Raw genomic sequence first — 18,729 nt, 5'->3', positions numbered from 1 at the left:
AAAACAAAACAAATGAAAAAATCACCTTTCATTGGGGGGGTGTTTGTAGCTCAGTGGTTGAGCGCCTACTTCCTAGGTATAAGGTCCTGGGTTCAATTTCTGGTAGTGCTTTAAAAAAATTCAATGGTGGAGGGGTGACATCATCAACACAGCGATGGAAGTCCTACCCTGAAAAAACCTCCCCAGATACTCCGGAGAATGATTGAGATTGCAGGAGGACTCCACAAATGCTGAATTGAAGAAAAAGAAAGATACCAGGTAGGAAACTTCCATCCAGGACCTGCAGGTCTTCTTCCCTTCCCTCTCAACGCTCCCATGCAAAACTTGGAAGTTCTCCAGAGGCAGCCAGCAGTCTGGCTCCCTCTCACCAGTAAAACAGATTTTAGAGGAACTCAGCAGTGAGTAAGAACCCCACACGTAACCAGGTACAGAGACAGAGGCCCACAGAGACCCACAATCAAAACAAGCTGCTGAAGAGTGCTGAAAACAAAAGGACCCCATTTTACAGGGTGGGAAAAATTGCAGCAGAATGGCTGTGACTGAGGGGTGCACTCACTCAATTCAGTTGCTGTTGGTGGAATTCCTTAAATGCCGATTGGGCTTTTCTGGGGGTCCCACCTTTCTGGAATGACCCTGTCTGTCTCTCAGAGACAGAGTAACCTGCTGGGGAAGAAGTCTTTGGTAGAAAATCCTCACAGAACTGTTAGATGTTGGAGTGAGACAATTGGGAAGTGGAGACCAGCGACTGCAGGTAAGGGTTTATTGAGAAGCTCTCCCAACAGAGGGGGTCTGAAGAACAAATTTCAGCCCACTCCTGGCAGAGGCAGGTATGAATTTATACAGTACATCTATAGGTGGGAACATGCTTAGTCAGTGGGAGTGGGATGGGACTTGGGTAAGAGTTGAGGGCCCATCGGGATGCTAGGGGGTGATGGGCTAGGGGCAGTGACTTCTAGGGGTGCAGGAGGGGTCTTGTGAAGAAATGAACTGTATCTGGCCACATTAGCTGAGGATGGGGGCTGTTCTATGTTATGGGATGTGGCTCCTTCTGGTTGCACTTCCACAATGGGGCACGTGAATAATAAACTCACAGCTTTTCCAAGTCGTGGCTGTTATTCAGGTCGGGGGCTAGGAAGGGGACCTAGTCCTGTCATTCTCAGGTTTTGAATATAATGATAAAAAATAAGGCAGGTTTAAGAGTGGACAGCCAGGCTCGCACGTGAAAGGTGGAGGAAAGGAGGGGTCGACTCATTCTGGCTGCTTCCTACTGTCAGGGGCATAGTGGTTTCCTTCTCATGTGGCTTGGCTTGGCCGATAGGGTTTTGCATTGTGAGGTGGTTATTGATTGTTGTTTTCAGAACAGGAAGGCTTGGCCGATAGGGTTTTGCATTGTGAGGTGGTTATTGATTGTTGTTTCAGAACAGAACATATTCTTGGGTGGTGGTTTGAACAACTCGGTGGGTGAATCTGGTGAGGAGCTGTAGGAGACAAGGGCCACACATAGGAAGGAGAAAAATTATTAGTGGGGTCATCTGGGTCCATGTGAAAGCAAAGATGTTTTGAGAGTTTTCATCTAGTGGGATTGTGAACAAGGCATCTTTGAGGTCTATTACTGTGTAATGTGTGGTTTGGGGAGGGATATGTGATGAGGCTATAGGATTTGGGAACTAAGGAGACTAAAGGCTGGGTTGTCTGGTTGGTAGATCTCAGGTCTTGTACTAGATGATAACTGCCATTAGGTTTTTTAACAGCTAGGATAGGTGTATTGAATGGAGAGTTGATGGGCATAACAGCTTTGAGGCACAAAGTTTGTTAATGGTGAGAAGGAGAGAGGATATTGGGGAATGTTGAAAGAACAGCTATCTTTTAGGGTGATTCTTACAGGGGAGAGGTGTGAGGCTATTGAGGGAGAGTCAGTGTTGCAGACTTGGGGGCTTACTTCCTGTTGTAAGATACAAGGGATGTCAGAAGGAGGGGAAGTTGGAGTTAGGGCTGGGGCTGGGGACAAAAGAAGGAAGCTAGCTTGGGGGAAGAGTAGTGATGACATAGAGGAATGCAGTTTGGATAGAATGTCTCATCCTAAGATTGGGGAGGGGCATGATGGTATAACAAGGAATTGGTGTGAGAATGTGAGATTTTCTATAGTGTAAGGAAGGGGGTGTGTAATTAAAACAGAGGAAGGAATACTGTCAACTCCCACAGTAGAGACTGAGGAAGATGGTAAAGGTCCTGAATGTTCTGAAAGGACTGAATATGTGGCCTCTGTGTCAATTAAAAAGGAAATCGGCTTACCTCCAACCTTGATGATAACCCTCAGTTCAGATTTGCCGGTAGAGATGCGGGACCTCTCCAAACTCGGGACTGTCAGACTTCTTTTGTTATTCTGAGTAGTTCAAGAAGGGAAGGTGATTTAGGTTGTAGGCTTGTAAAGAGTTCAGGGTCATGTCAGTTGACCCTACTTTGGAGTTTGTGTTCCTGAGTGTGATGGAGTTGGACTCAGATGTGACCTTGCTACACATGCCTCTTCTGTTACTTTTACCAGACCTGTGGCTGGCGTTTGGGTTGGTGTATACACAGGAGACCTGAATCTCTGAACTGTCCATGTGACGGCCAGGCCCTGGGCCTCAGCAGACTTGCAGCTCCTACCCTCTGGTTTCTTGGACTTACCCTGGCAGCTGGCAGGGAGGTGAAGAGGGTCAACCACCACACCAGGGAGCCAAGAGTGCCTACAGCTGCAAGCAGGAGAATTGCATCCATCATCCATGTGGAATCTAAGCCCCCTTTTGAAGTAGAGGGGCACTGTACATAACCATCCCAGGGTCCACAGGCTGGAGGAATAGAATGTGGATTAGAGTGGACTTACTGGTGTTCTGCTGGGAAAATATTGTGATTAGTAAGGGAAGAAACTATAGCAGTGATGTGGAGAGGGTGGCCATAGTGGCTGCTGATGGTAGGGAGATGGAAGAAGAGATATGGTGTGGGGGCAGTTTCAGGATTTGGAGTTGTCCTGGGTGGTGCTGCAGGGATGGATGCTGGACGTTGTGTGTCCTGCTGAGGCGCATTGAGTGGACTGGGGAGAGTGTGAACTACAATGTGGACCACTGTCCATGTCGTGCAGCGGTGCTCCAGAATGTATTCGCCAGGTGCAGTCGATGTGCCACGATGATGGAAGAGGTTGTTGATGTGGAAGGGGTGGGGGGGTATATGGGGAGCTCATATTTTTTTAATGTAACATTTAAAAGAATATAAAGAAGAAGAAAAAAGAGTGTTGGAGGGATTTTCCTGGAAACTGGGTTTTTGAGGCAATCTGACTTCCAATGCCCTTTATGTCGGCACACTGGACAAGACCCTGGTGGGGATCTTGAATGAGGGCATACATGTGCCCAGTGTCCTTCCTTTCCACATTTAAAGCAGGGTCCAGGTGGTGGCCACAGGGAAGAGGGATGGGGTTTTCGAGAATTGACTCTGAGGCCAGCAGCAAGGAGGCAAGCTTTAGCTTGATCTCCTTTGTGTTTTTCTAATTTGGCTTCCTCCTCTCTATTGTTAAAGACCCTGAAGGCTGGTTTAATTAGGCCTTTCTGAGGGGTTTGAGAGCCCTCCTCTAATTTCTGCAGTTTTTTTTCCACCTGATATCTGGGTCTGTCTGAGTGATAAAGTGGGTATGTAAGTGTCGTCATCTGGAATCAAAATCTGGGTCTAATTTAGTATATTTGAGGAGTGATTCAGTCAATCTATTCATAAAGGCATCAGGGTTTTCATCTGATTTTTGGGAAATTTCTTTGATCTTGTCATAATTTACTGCTTTGAAGCTGCCTTTTCCATGCCTTCTATTGTGCAGGTTAGAAAGTGTGCCATATGATCCAAATCTCTAGAGCCTGCCTGATATTCCCATGGAGGGGAGGCTATGGGAACTGTGTCAGTGCCAGGGGTGTGTCAGTGAGGGTCCTGTGTGTGCAGGGAATCAGCAAAGCAGTGGCCGCAGCACAAATGTGGCTTTTTCCCTCAAGTTTGGTATAAGAGGTTATGATGACATAGGCATCCTGATATGTGAGATCATAAGGGGCGAGTGAAATGTTGGAATTCTTTAATGTATGTAGCAGGATTTTCTGAGAAGGAGCCTAACCACTCTTCTATATGACTAAGATCTGAGTGAGAAAGGAACATGTATTTGGATGATTCCTTCAGCTCCTGCCACTTCCCAAAGGAAAGTAGGGGGGCTGAGAATGGCTCAGTTTGTGGGGTGGAGGGAGGCATTTTGTGGGAATGAATATGAGGGGGACAAAAGGAGGTAACAGCAGAGGGAGGGGACAGAGGCTGAGAGCCTGAGTTGGGAGAGGTCGGAGACTTGGAAGGGGACACTGATGATGATAGGGAGGAGAGGGCGTGTGTTCAGATGGATCAAAATTGGAAGAGTCTTTAGGTGGGAGTGTCTTATGAGAAGGTTTCTGATTGAGCAATAGGATTTGGTAAGAGGAACATGACTGACAAAGGGAAGGACGATTTTGGCGAAATAGGAAAGTCTGAACATAAGGGATCTCTAGCCACTTGCCATTGCATTGGATGAAGTTTTTCAGATCTTTAAGGATCTGTATGTTAAAGGTACCATGTTCCAGCCATTGACTCTTGTGTTCCAATTTGTATTGAGGCCAAATTGTAGTGGAGTAATAGATAAGTTTCTTGGGTCTGACATCTCCTTAAGGACATAAAGTTTTAAGGTTCTGAAGGAGGCAGCCCAGTGGAGTAGTTTTTGGAGCAGCTTAAGGACTGTTTCCCATTTTCAGAAGCTGGGATGAGGTCAGGTCTCAATGGTTAACTGAGTAAGTCAGGCATCCCCAAGTTAGTCAGAGAACCTTATCAGCAGGAAGTCCACACCCAGGATCAGACGTCTCTGATCCCTGAGGGACTTCTGGGATCACAGGTCAGGCACCTGCCATAGTCCTCAAAAATGGAGAGGATCACTGACCTAAGTAGGATTTGCAGAGTTGTCTAAAACAATGGGAGAAAGAAGAGGATCCTTCAGAGAATTCCCTTAACTCACCCAGCTGGTAATCAGAGTCCGTGTGGGATGGAGTTATAGCAGTGGCAAGGGTAGCTCTCTCACCAATCTGCCAGCCTCAACACATGACCAGGTGTCTCTGGGGTTCAATCTGGGGAGTCCAGGAGAGGGTGAAAGGACCAAGAATTGCAAGATAAGGATTGAGGAGCAAGCTCAGGTGAGCTGCTGCTGCCCATTGCTTCCTCTTTCCAAGATCAGGCAACAAGCTCACCAACCAGGATCTGGGAGTAAACCTGAGTGAGCTGCCACTGCTCACTGCTTCTCAGGTTGCAGGGTATGGTTGTGGGGGTCTCTTCTTCCTGGATGCCAGGATTTGGCACCTGTTAGATGTCAGGGTGAGACAATTGTGACGTGGAGACCAGTGATTGCAGGCAAGGATTTATTGGGAAGCTCTCCCAATGGAGACTTCAGCTCCTCTGCCAGCATGATGTGGGTCTGAAGAGAAACATCAGCTCACTCCTGGCAGGGGCAGTCATGAATTCATACATCGATAGGCGGGAACACGCTTAGTCAGTGGGAGTGCTTTGGGACTTGGGTAGGACTCAAGGACCTATAGGGATGTCTAGGGGGTGGTGGGCTAGAGGCAGCAAATGCTAGGGGTATGGGAAGGGTTGGTGGGGTCATGTGGCTTCTTTGTCTATTCTTGTGAGTGAATGAACTGTATCTACACATACAGGCTCAGGATGGGGGGCTGTTGTATGTCATGGGACATAGCACCTTCTGAGTAAATGGCTGGTCACTCTTCCACAATGTGGCAGGTTAATAATAAACTTGCAGCTTCTGCATGTTGTGGCTGTTATGGGGGCTAGGGATGGGGCCAAGTCCTGTCACAATTTATGCCTTATTTTCCAATTCTCTTTCCCCATTCATCCTCCGGTAACCAGTATTCTAGGTTGTGTCTATGAGTTTGCTTATTCTAATCATTTCATATCTGTGAGATCATACTATATTTGTCTTTTTGTGTCTGGCTTATTTCACATAATACAGTGTCTTCAAGGTTCATCCCTGTTGTCACATGTATCAAAACATCATTCCTTTTTAAGATCCTATTCATATTTCTATCCTAACTGGACAGGTTCTACACATCCATTCCTTTTCATATTCCATTACAGGTAAACTGGACAAAAGACATACTCCTCAATGACCACTAGTCAGAGCTGCCTTATATAAAGTCCAGCAGAAAGTTCTCTGCCAAGATGTGCCCACGATTATTACCTTCACAGCCCAAAGGTGCTTGCTGAGTGGATTTTTTTCATTGGTCTTGTGTCGAGTAATCTAGACATAGTCCCCAAGCTCTACAAAAAGAGACTCTATCCAGCTACTGCAGGTTCGGCTAAAAGAATTAGGCCATGAGTGGTGGTCTAATGCTCCCCTCTGCTTAGTAAGAATGAGCTTGTATAATGATGATGATTTTTGACAATCAGGTATTTAAGACCCCCTTCCATTCTAAAAGAGGTGCAGGGATCTAGGCTGCTGGGGTGATGAGAGTGAGAACATCCCAGTGAATGGTGAGGAGGAGATGCCAAAAGGACCTGTTTTGGTCCAGGCCTAAGTAGCCTCCAGAGGGATCTGAACAGTTCATGCTGCATAATGTGTGGGTCTCTCCACTTTTGAGCCTGTTGCTTCTCCTCCCTGAATTCTGTCCCCTTCTCTCATTTGTGCCTCTTGGCTCCTCTGTGGCTTGGCCATCTGGCCCGCTGTCAGCAGGATAAACTTATGCAGTCGTGGTGAAGGCCCAGCAGAGCATCTTGGGTAGGAGAGGAGCAGGACTTAAGGACAGAACTGTTCGGTGCAGGGAGGGGTGACCAGAGCAGCCTTCTCTACCCAAACGGCTGAGCAGCAAGGGCTCCCTGCCAGGCCCCGGGGAGGTGGCAGGTAGGGTCAGGAGAGGACATGGTCTGAGGGTGGAGTGAAGAGGAGGAGGTGTGTGTGTTTCTATACATGTGTGTGTGTGCATACATGTGCACGTGTGTCTGTGCAAAGAGATTCTTTTTCTCCTTTTTAGGAATTTATGGGTTTATGTATAAAACACAGGATTCCCATTACCATCCTTCCACCAACTCCTTGAGTATGGGACATTTGTGATATCTGATGAAAGCACATTTTTATGATTGTACTATCAATTAAAGTTCATGGTTTAACTTAGAGGTCACTATTTGTATAGTGTATTACCATGATTTTTTAAAAAATTTATGAAAAAACTTTAAAAAATAAAAAAAATAAAAAAAATATTATTACCATATGTACAGTCTAATTTCCCCCTTTTAATTATATTCAAGTTTTATTTCATTGTTCTTTATTTCATTTTATTTTAAATAGTATTAAATGTATATAGATGGAAAGGTATAGAGGTTAGAGAGTAGGGATGCCCTATCTCTTTTTCTCTTTTCATTACATTGATTAATACTGGCATCTCATGAAGACCTTGATGAAAGTAAAAAAAGTAAGAAAACTCATTGATTAAACAAACTAATATTTTAAGGCTTAAAAATGTCTTTTAAATCATGTTATTTATAAAGTTATGCTTTGTTGGGAAAGTAAGATATTATAAATATACCCTACAAAAAAGCAAAAAATTACTCAACAAAAATACCTTTAAGGCCTTTTTATTCTACACTAAAAAAATACACTTCAAATTTCTCCAAAAACAAAGAATTCATAATGTTTTTTTTTCTCTACTAAAACCCTAGGTCTTGGATATAGTCAAAAGATTAATGGAAAATAATTTTGGAATAGAGTTCTAAGTATATAAGATGTTGATTTAAAATATAGGAATATGTGGTCACCCTAAAAGTTTTATTTCTGTACATGGTATTCTGTACATGGATTTGGTGGATTTTCTTTCTTCAAGTTACATTTAAAAGTAGCAAATTATGGGGGAAGGATGTAGCTTAAGTGGTTGAGCACCTGCTTCAAATATATGAGATGCTTAGTACAATTCTCAGTAACTCCTAAAAAATAAAATAGCAGACAATTACCTTTTTAACAATTGTGTCCTGCCCTAGGACACAATGCAAATCATTGAAGATTTAATAGTTGACAGTGGGTTTTTGACTGTTTTTTCTCTTTCCATTTGTTGAGCTATTTTAATTAGATCTTAATAGTTTCTTAATCCAAAATGAGATTTTAGAAATCTTGATCTGTAATTCTCAAGATAATTTGCAAGTATATTTACACAGTACGTAATGAAAGAGTGAACTTGAAAATAAAATAACCAAAGTAAAATTAATTTTTTCTCTGAACTTGCTAATATGCATTTCTGGACATTGGTTTTACTTTATGTACCTACTGCAGTTCTACATTTGCACTTTAGATTAGCAAAATTCGATCATGATGCTTGCAAATTGTCTTCCCTGTAATTTTCATTTCTAACGTATTAGTGGCCATGGTTTTTCTACTTCAGACGACTCTGCTAAGGTGTTCTAGAGAAAGCATGTATAAAAGCTTTATGTTTATTTTAAACATTCACGTTACTGGTGTAAAAGTTTTTTTTAAGAGTAGAGTTTTAGGAAAATCTATAAAAAACTGAAAGTTTGAATACAATCTTTTTGGGGCCTGAAGAATTTTTGAAATTGATTATAAACCTATAAACCACTAGGGCCACTGAAAAACCATAACTGGAATTTTTAAAACTGTTTCAGAAGTATTGTAAAACACACCCAAGGAGATTTTGATCAAGGGAGCAGGGGTAACTGTTCCAAGTTGACAGTTTGTATGCCTAAGGGTGGACAAGTCCTACTGTGCGTGCATGGCACTTAAACATAATGGATCTTTTGAAATGATTGGCTAAAGTTCTTTTCTTTTCATGGTATTTTCTAACAACTGAATTTGGAGTTTTTATTATCTGACCACTCAGTTTGAGGTGTGCGGTAGCATTAAAAGTACTCAGACTGGCAGAAAGACAATTTGAATTTTTAGGACTTTGACCCAAGCCCCTTCAGGAGCTCTTCCATCCTCAGTGTTTGAACTGAGCTCTGTACTCAGCCCATCTAAGGCAGCTCACAGGGGAGGGAGCTGAGGCTGCAGCGCAGGCGGTGGCTGCTGCCAAAGGCTGTGGGGAGTTTCTGTCAGAGTTTTTTGTTTTGCTTTGTTTTTGGTGGTGCTGCAGCCACAGGCTGTGGGTCCAGAGTCCAGGGCTGTGTATACATTTAAGACTTTATAGTAATCAAATTTCTCCTACTGGTAAAATACGTTTTTTTTTCCAATGTGGATTTAGAAAATGTGTTTTTAAAATTTAATTTAAAATCCTTTGTAATCTGTCAAAGATATCTTAAGATCAGGGCCATTCTGTTATCGGATTTTGTTAGGTTCTTGACTATGGTGCAGAAATGAATTTCAAGAGCACATAGGGTGAGTTAGGCCAGTATTTTATGCAGGCAGGGAGGGAGGAGAAAAGGAGAAAATAACAGTTCATGGGTCCCAGGTAGAGAGGAAGGGGCTGAAAAGTGGTCAAGCAGGCTGGTTTACAGACAATTTCCCATTATAGGTTATAAACGTGCAGGTTTTACTTGCGTGGCCACATGGCAGAGGAAAAACGGCAGGAATGGTGTGCAGAGGGCAGGAACAGGGATCCACAGACGCTTGCTCTTTGAACTATTAACTATTCCACCTTTTTGCTAATAGTAGGCAGGAGTTCCAGTTGTTTGCTGTTTTGCTCGATCACTCCACACATCAATCCCCTGTGAGGGCCCAATGATAAAGTCCTTGGGGAATATCCAGGGCTTCTCCTGGCTTCCAGAAGTCTTTGGCAGAATGGCAGAATTTTGGGGAGGGCTTCCGGCAGCCATCTTGGAGGTTATTAATGTCCACATGGACTTTCTGCCAGGCTCCAGATCTGTGTATTGATTCCCTAACTTACTAGCCTTCTTCAATACCACCGTGAAGCTTCTCCTTTCTAAGCAATGGAGTATTTGTGGTGGTTTTTTTGGATGTTCATAACGAGTTTGTTTATAGGACTTGGAATTTTACTATTGGAAAAATTGTGGTAGAATAAATAAGTATCCCTAGGCTCCAATACTGAGCCTTGATATGATCCAATACATTTTTCTTTATGCACTGGAAGTTTTGGTCATCCATCTATCTATATTATTTTTTGGTGAAATTATTCTGTAGTTCTAGTGAATTAAGAAGAGTTAGGCAGCGGACTTGGCCCAGTGGTTAGGGCGTCTGTCTACTACATGGGAGGTCCGTGGTTCAAACCCCGGGCCTCCTTGACCCGTGTGGAGCTGGCCCATGCGCAGTGCTGATGGGCACAAGGAGTGTCCTGCCATGCAGGGGGGTCCCCATGTAGGGGAGCCCCACACGCAAGGAGTGTGCCCCATAAGGAGAGCCGCCCAGCGTGAAAGAAAGTGCAGCCTGTCCAGGAATGGTGCCACACACACGGAGAGCTGACACAACAAGATGAAGCAACAAAAAGAAACACAGATTCCTGTGCCGCTGACAACAACAGAGGGGGACAAAGAAGACACAGCAAATAGATGCAGAGACCAGACAACCGGGGGGGGGGGGGGGGGGGAGAGAAATAAATCTTAAAAAAAAAAGTCAAACACTGATTCAAAATCTAGTGTTTCTTTGATACTCTACCACATTGTTCCTCCAAATGGTTAGTAATTCACAGGCTTTCAAAGTCATAAAAAGCCCCTTCAATTTCTAAGACATGTATTCTTCCTGAACCTTTGTGCTTTCTTGATTTCTGTAGCCCCCTGGTTCATGTCCTCTTGGGACCTTATTTCTCCCTCTTCTCCGCACCCCCCCCCCCAAAAGATGGCTCACTCATGTCTGCTTGTCTGCTCATTGTGCCTGTTCCTTTTTTAGGATGCACCAGGAACTGAACCTGGGACCTCCCATGTGGGAGGCAGGTGCCCAACATCTCTTCTCTTCTCTTTTTATACTTCCTTCATATTCTCATTTTGATATTAGTGGTTAAGTCTTTCTACTTTTGCCTTTTTTCCCCTCCTATCTTTTCCCCTTTGGAGATCTTTTACTTACCCATATTTACATGTACTTTTTACACAGTTATCCCCAAACCTGCAACTTAAGCTTTGGCTTTTCATCAATTTATTTGAATCCACCTTTTCCCTTTGGTAGAGCTTCACATGAATGTCCCTTCTTTGGGTCTGATGTAATATGTCCAAAATGTAGTTTATTTATTATCTTCCTGTGAAACCAGCTGCACTTTTGGGACTTTTCTTGAAGTATCACCGAGAACTGGAAACGCATATGTCATCCTTCACCTTACCCCCACCTTGAATGTAGGAACTTACTAGAGTTTTGCAAAGTTTGTCCTTTTTTCAATTCTTACTACTTCATTGCCCCCAGGCAAGTATTTAGAGATGCTTTTCATTTGCTTTAAACAATTTTTTTATTAGAGAGGTTGTAGATTTTCAGAAAGATCATGCAGAAAAGGATTTCATATACCACTCCCATTTTTAACATTTTGTATTAGTGCAGTAGCTTTGTTACAATTAGAAAATACTGTTTTAATTCTATTTTTAATAACATCATTTCAAATTCAAAAAAATTAAAAAAAAACACAGCTCAACAAGCTATGGAAACATTTTTCCTAAAAAGTTCATTCCAGGCACTTTCATATCTCATCTAATTCCAACTACTACCTCAGCTGTTCCTCTCGAGTTCAGAAAGATACACAGATGAACATAGATTAAATGACATAGTCATTCCTTATTAATGAAAAAAATGAGAAAAAAACGCTAATCATATATCTCACAAAACCAAACTCTAGATTCTTTTTTTTAACCTTTAGCATTAAGATAGCACCAGCTTTGCTTTTGCTACAGAATCACTACAATGGTGTTTAGTCCATAAATTACATTATATATATATGTTTCGATTGTATCAGCATTCTTAACAATGTGTAGAAGTTCCATTCCTGTAATTATATGAACCACAATTCTCATCTCCTTCCAATATCGTTATATATTCTCAATATCATCCTCCAGCTGTCCTCCAAATAACATTAATTTCGATTACTTGTTTTAGCCACACTCACATCCATAAACCAGTGTTTGTTACGTTATCTGTTGTCACGAAGTCCAACCATTACCGCATATTTATATTTTACCTGATTAAACATTCTACAGACATCCCACATTCCATCTCCCACCAACCCACACTTCACTGTTCCACACTCCAGAAGTCTCATTGTATTTAGATCATATCAGTGAGACTATAAAATATTCTTCCTTTTGTGTCTGGTTATTTTGTTCAACTTAATATCCTCAAGGTTCCTGCTTGTTGTCATGTGCTTCCCCAACTGATTTCTTCTTACAGCTGAAAAGCATCCCATTGTACAAATATACCGCACTTTGTTTAGCCTTTCATCAGCTGATGGACACTTAGGTTGTTTCCATATTTTAGCAGTTGTGACTAGTATAATTGTACTGTTAATTTTAAGTTTCCTTTAGCGTTCACTATATTGCAGTCTTACAGTTGCTTACCTTAAATATTTATTCTAGCAATGTATATATGACCCAATATTTCCCTTTATTCCACATCGTTATATAATTTAGTAGTGTTTTAAACATTTTTTCTTTCTCTCCCCTTCCCCCCTCCCCCCCCCCATTGTCTGCTCTCTTGTGTCCATTTACTGTGTTCTTCTGTGTTTGCTTGCATTCTTGTCAGTGGCATCAGAAATGTGTCTCTTTTTGTTGTGTCTTCTTGCTGGATCAGCTTTCCATGTGTGTGGTGCCACTCCTGGGCAGGCTGCGCTTTTTTTCACGCGAGGTGGCTCTCCTTGCAGGGCACTTTTTGTGCATGGGGTTCCTCTATGTGGGGGACACACCTGTGTGGCACAGCACTCCTTGTGTGCATCAGCACTGCACGTGGGCCAGATCATCACATGGGCCAGGAGGCCCTAGGTTTGAACCCTGGACCTCCTATATGGTAGATGGATGCTCTATCAGTTGAGCCAAATCCGCTTCCTGGTAGTATTATATTCACAATGTTGTGTTACCATGACTATACATTAGCAAAACTAAGTGATCTTTTGATTCTCAAGGTTCTTCTTCAGTCTGTTCCTGTTCTACTCTATGTGGACGATTCACTTATCATGACTTTACTTTTAGCCCAAGAAGTCTTTAGTTAGTGGCTTGATATTTCCTTATTGGGTCAAGTCTAAACCATTCTCTAGTTCCAGACCTCCTCAGGCTTTCCCCCTTTTTGCAATTTATGGTTCACTAATCCTCTACACAGAATGTTGTTACTGTTTAGCAAAATACTTTTGTTGCATCTAAAAAAGTCACTTTCTAAAACCGTAAGATGCGCTTCCTTTCAAATTTCATTGGCTGATAACATTTAAGTCAAATTGATGCTAGCCATAGTCTTTTTTGTTAAAAATGGTCTTTGTGGAAGTGGATTTGGCTCAACTGATAAAGCTTCCACCTACCACATGAGAGGTCCAGGGTTCAAACCCAGAGTCTCCTAACCTGTGTGGTGAGCTGGCCCACATGGCAGTGCTGATGCACAGAAGGAGTGCTGTGCCACACGGCAGTGTCCCCTGCGTAGGGAAGCCCCATGCACAAGGAGTGTGCCCTGTAAGGAGAGGTGACCTGTGCAAAAAAAAAAAAAAAAAAAAAACGTAGCCTGCCCAGGAGTGGCACTGCACACACGGAGAGCTGATGAAGCAAGATGACACAACAAAGAGCCACAGATTCCAGGTGCTGCTGACAAGAATACAAGTGTACACAGGAAAAAACACAGCAAATGGGCAGAGAGAGCAGACAACTGGGGGAAAGGAAGGGGAAAGAAATAATTTAAAAATAATAGTAAATCTTTTTAAAAAAAGGTCTGTGTTGAGAGAACAGAGTCAAAATGGAAACGGATTCTTCATGAATCAAATTACATCTAAAACATGTTGTTTTATTTGCTTTAATGAAAGACAAAATCCAGTTTAGCAGTACTTTACACAACATTCATGAACCTGGAAATCCAGCTTTGATTCTAAGATACCCATTTTCCACTTTTTAATGTTTCTGAAACATTAAACTGAGGCCTAATTTTTAGTTCTTGTCAAAAGTGACTTGTTTTCCACTAGGCAGACTATCAAGTGGCAGTATGCTGGTAGTAGCCTGCCTGCAAGTATTGACCTTAGGCGTGTAAGACTTCTGTCTCAGTGTATCTCTGAATTCTTAAAAATTATTAAGGGTCCCACAGAGCTTTGATAATTATTTTATTAATAATTGAGAGTTTTTAAAACACAAGAATACATATTCCATTAGCTCTCAGATCAGTGAGATACCGCATCACATAGCCTTTGGAAAACTTTGAACATTCATGAAAATACAAAGAATGGAATAGGCAAATAATGTCTTAGTACTATGAAAAGTTTTTATTTACTCATCTCCTGAAAGGGTACTATTCCCTCTGAAAACTTGAGGTGAAGTTATGTTTAAATAAATGTCTCCTTAGTTGAATTATTTTCATTGGTATCACTGCAGGTGGTTAAGTTAATTTGGTTTGTCATCATTTCAAATGTCTTCCTGTATGTTACATTGCTATATTGCTCTGAAAAGTACATCACTGAATATAGATGATTGCCTGTCACATGCCAGAGAAGTTAACAAGGCAGTAGAAAATCAAGCATTCCTAGGATTTTAGAATTTTCAAAGCCCAGAAAAGTCTATGTGATTAATTTGTGTTTTGTGAAAGACTGCATGAAGGAGTTGAACAATCTCCATGTATCAAAATTAGGAGTTTAAGGAAGATTCAGAGAGCCTCTTTAGGCTTAGACTTGTATATTCAAGAAGGAAGTAATAGTATGTTAATATATGGATAAAGTTATGTATTTACATTTAATATGCTAATGCAATGCATATTTAGTATAGGGATAATCCCCTCCCCCAATTGTTTTTGCATAGATGGAATTCTAGAATCAAGGCAATATAGTAACAGGAAAAGTATTTGTGAAACAATTTAAAGTTGGTGAACTGTCCAATGCATTGTATAGCACCATACTGTTTGTGCTCTTTTGCTTCTCCAAAAACAAAATGATGAAACTATATAGACCTTGTTGTAGAGTTTACACTATTGCCTAAAATGTTTTATTGCCTTGACTTTCAAAATCTTTATACTTTAAAACTAAAGTGAATCATTTTTAAACAAATTAATTTTATTGATACATATTAATAAAGCATACAATTAATCCAAAGTGTACAATCAGTGGTGGGTGGTATAATCACATAGTTGTGAATTCATCACTTCAAACATTATTAGGACATTTTCAGTATTTCAATAGTAATAAACAAAAACCAGAAATAAACACACAGGAATATGATTAACCTCTCTCTGTATGCTTCCTCTTCTGTACATAGCTGTTATTTCTGGCTATTCTTGCACATTTAGCAGTTTTACTGAGATATATTCACATACCATATGATCTAACCAAACTGTACATCAATGGGTTTTAGTATATTTTCAATGTAGTGCATTCATGACCACTAAAAAATTTTTAACCAATTTCATTCCTCCAAAAAGAAAACTCCTTACTCTTTAGCAGACTTCTCCAAGCTCTACATAGCCACTAACATAATTTCATCTTTATAAATGACTATGTATTTACATTCTATATAATCATACAATATGTAGTACCTTCTGTCTGGTTTCTTTCACTAGGATCTTTTTTTTTGTCTAGCATTAAAATACATTTGTTCGGTTTCAAAGAAAAAGTCATATATGTGCCATTTTACCCATATTCATTATTCATATGTAGTTTTATTATGCTATACATTCCCATGATACATTTTTTTAGTGTTCCTTTTAGTAATATACATGACCTTAGACTTTCCCTTTAAACCACTTCATACCCACATATAGTACTGCTAGTTGTAAACGTTGTTGGATTTTCACTTTCTATTCATTTCCAAAGTTTAACGCACATCTTTACCAATTCTGCACAAATTAACCATCAGTTTTCTATTCTCTAACATCGTTCTATTTCCTGGTGACCCATATTCAACTTATTAACCCTACGAGATTACACAATATATGTAGTTCGTATTAGTGCATTCATACAGTGTGTCCTTTTGTGTCTGTCTTCCTTCACTTAGTATAAGGTCTTCCAGGTTCATTTGTGTTGTCAAAAGCCTTATGACTTCATTTCTTCTTCTAGCTGCATACTAGTCCATCATGTGAATACACCACAGTTTGTTTATCCTTTCATCAGTTAATGGACACCTGGTTGTTTATATCTTTTGGCAGTCATTAATAAAACCTGTGTGCAGGTATTTGTTCATATCACTGTTCTCAGTTCTTCTGGGTATATAGCCAATAGTGGTATTGCCAGGTCACATGGCAAATCTACATTCAACTCATTTAGAAACTACCAAACATTCCTTCACAGTGGCTGTACCATTTGACATTCCCACCAACAATAAAAAGTGTTCCTGTCTTTCCACATCACCAAGGTGGAGGAGTGAGATGTTGCAGAGTTCCACTGTCCACACAGAAGCTAGGGGCAACAACCAAAAACTGGCAGAACTTCATCTTTCTCAGAGTGTTGGAAAGTAGTTAAATGGAAGGAGCATGGGAAGTGCCAAATCAGTAAATGAGGTGCTTTAAAATGGGAGGAAAACCTCATAACTGGTGCTTTCTCCACCCACTCCCTTGCTTAGTGTGGAGCCAGACTGTTCCCAGTGCAGGGCCTTGGTCCTGGTAACAGAGAGAGAACAACACTCATCTACATCCTGGGATGCAGGTATTTCTGGACCACTGTCTCTGGTGGCAGCCTGAAAGACTGAACCAGGACACTTGCCTATGACTTGACATCCCAGAGCTTGTTCTCAATGCAAAAGTATCTCACAGTAAACCAGAAAATAATCAAACTTTAGATAGCTGGAGCTGTGGGAATTCCCCCCACTGGAAAGTCCTTAATGGAAGATGGTGCCTAGAATTATCGGAATGGCGCCTGGGTAAACCAGGCGCTGGGAAAGAACAAAAGAGCATGAAAGTCCCAACTAAACAGGTGCGAAGGTAACAAAAGAGTGCCTGGGGCAATGACTCAGCATATACTGGAAACCAGCCCGTTTCCAGGAAAAGGCAACTGAAACCTAGTGAGCACAGACCCAGTAAGGGCAGGGCAACCAGCAACTAGAGCTCTGACGTGCATCTCACTTAACTCAGTATCATCCAATCAACCTTTTACACGATCCTTCAAAAAAGAGTATAAAATAGCCTCCCCCTTGCTGCCCTGGAGGGTGCTTCAGAGGTAATCACCGGACATTGTAAATCCTCACAGGGCCTACATGATGGAATAGAGGAGAGTATGGGCCATGATGTGAACCAATGTATATGAGGTGCAGAGGTGCCCAAAGATGTACTTACCAAATCCAATGGATGTGTCATGATGATGGGAACGAGTGTTGTTGGGGGGGGGGAGAGGGGGGGTGGGGGGGTGGGGTTGAATTGGACCTCACATATATATTTTTAATGTAATATTATTACAAAGTCAATAAAAAATAAAAAAAAATAAAAAAAAAATAGCCTCCCCCTTTACAATAAACGGACTTGCTTCCTTCCATTAAGCAGTCTCCAGAGTCTCATTCGCTGTGTGCTGTGTGTGTACTGTGTGGCTGAATGTGCTAAGTGCTAAATACCTCTGTCGCCTTACCCTCGCCTAAGAGCCTCCTTCCCCTGAGGTTGGAAGGCCTAGACGAGCATTCCCACCCCTCCCGCCCGGTGGAGAAACCCCTACAAGAGTGCGGTCCCTGGCTCACTGGATGGAATGGGGGAGAGTATGGGCCATGATGTGGACCACTGACCATGAGGTGCAGAGATGCCCAGAGATGTACTTACCAAATGCAATGGATGTGTCATGATGATGGGAGTGAATGTTGCTGGGGGGGGAGTGGTGGGGTTGAATGGGACCTCATATATTTTTTTAATGTAATATTTTTACAAAATCAATTAAAAAAAAAGAGTGTGGTCCCTGCGGGCAGCGAAGAGCAACTGACAACAACGACGACATGGAGCAAAGATTTACTGAGTTAAAAATATTTTATAGAGCATCAAAACAAGAGGTAATACACTTTCTGAGTTGAGAAGAGGCATGTGGATCTGTGTGCATGATGAGTATAAGTCACGTGGTAAGAAAAGACCATAGATGGTCCTACACTTTCACCTCAGGCTGTTCTTTAGGATAATTGTTAGGCTAGCTAAATTCTGAAGGAGAATACTCACGTAATCATATCTGCAGAGGGGGAAAGTGTTTTTCTTTTTTGATTGTTGTTATGAGCTCCAGGCATTCAAAAAAATCCCTCACATAACAGACGCTGCATTCCAGCTTAAGGAATAGAGAAGTCAGGGACTAAATTCCAGACATAACACATTAAAATATTAAAATAGCCAGTGTATAACAAAATATTACAGGGCACTTAAAGACAAAATTATTGATGAACCATTCAAATAAACAAGTTAAGACATTTAAAAACCTCAAAGGGGAAGCCTAGAATTTGGACATACCAGAGAAAAACTTCAGATAAATTTTTATTAAAATATGATTAAGTGCTAAAAGATAATGGGGGGGGGAGGGGGAGGAGTCAGCAAAATTATATATGAACAAAATGAGATACTTTCCTTTATTAGAGGGTTGTAGGTTTACAGAACAATCATACATAAGATACGGAATTGCCATCTACTATTCTATTAACACTTTGTATTGG

At 41.5% G+C, this 18,729-nt stretch overlaps 1 long non-coding RNA gene across 1 annotated transcript; it reads right to left on the bottom strand.

The window, feature by feature from the left end:
- Nucleotides 1-15,161: 15,161 nt before the first annotated feature.
- On the bottom strand, nucleotides 15,162-18,350 carry LOC139437292 (uncharacterized). Its single transcript, XR_011647024.1, has 2 exons — nucleotides 18,248-18,350; nucleotides 15,162-16,720 (listed from the first exon to the last, which is right to left on the bottom strand). It is a non-coding gene; the product is annotated as an uncharacterized lncRNA (long non-coding RNA).
- Nucleotides 18,351-18,729: the final 379 nt, after the last annotated feature.

Source organism: Dasypus novemcinctus, chromosome 22, assembly GCF_030445035.2.
Source record: "Dasypus novemcinctus isolate mDasNov1 chromosome 22, mDasNov1.1.hap2, whole genome shotgun sequence".
Lineage (NCBI taxonomy): Eukaryota > Metazoa > Chordata > Mammalia > Cingulata > Dasypodidae > Dasypus > Dasypus novemcinctus.
Note: the sequence above shows the minus strand (reverse complement) of the source record. Positions and strands in the feature narration are given on the sequence as shown.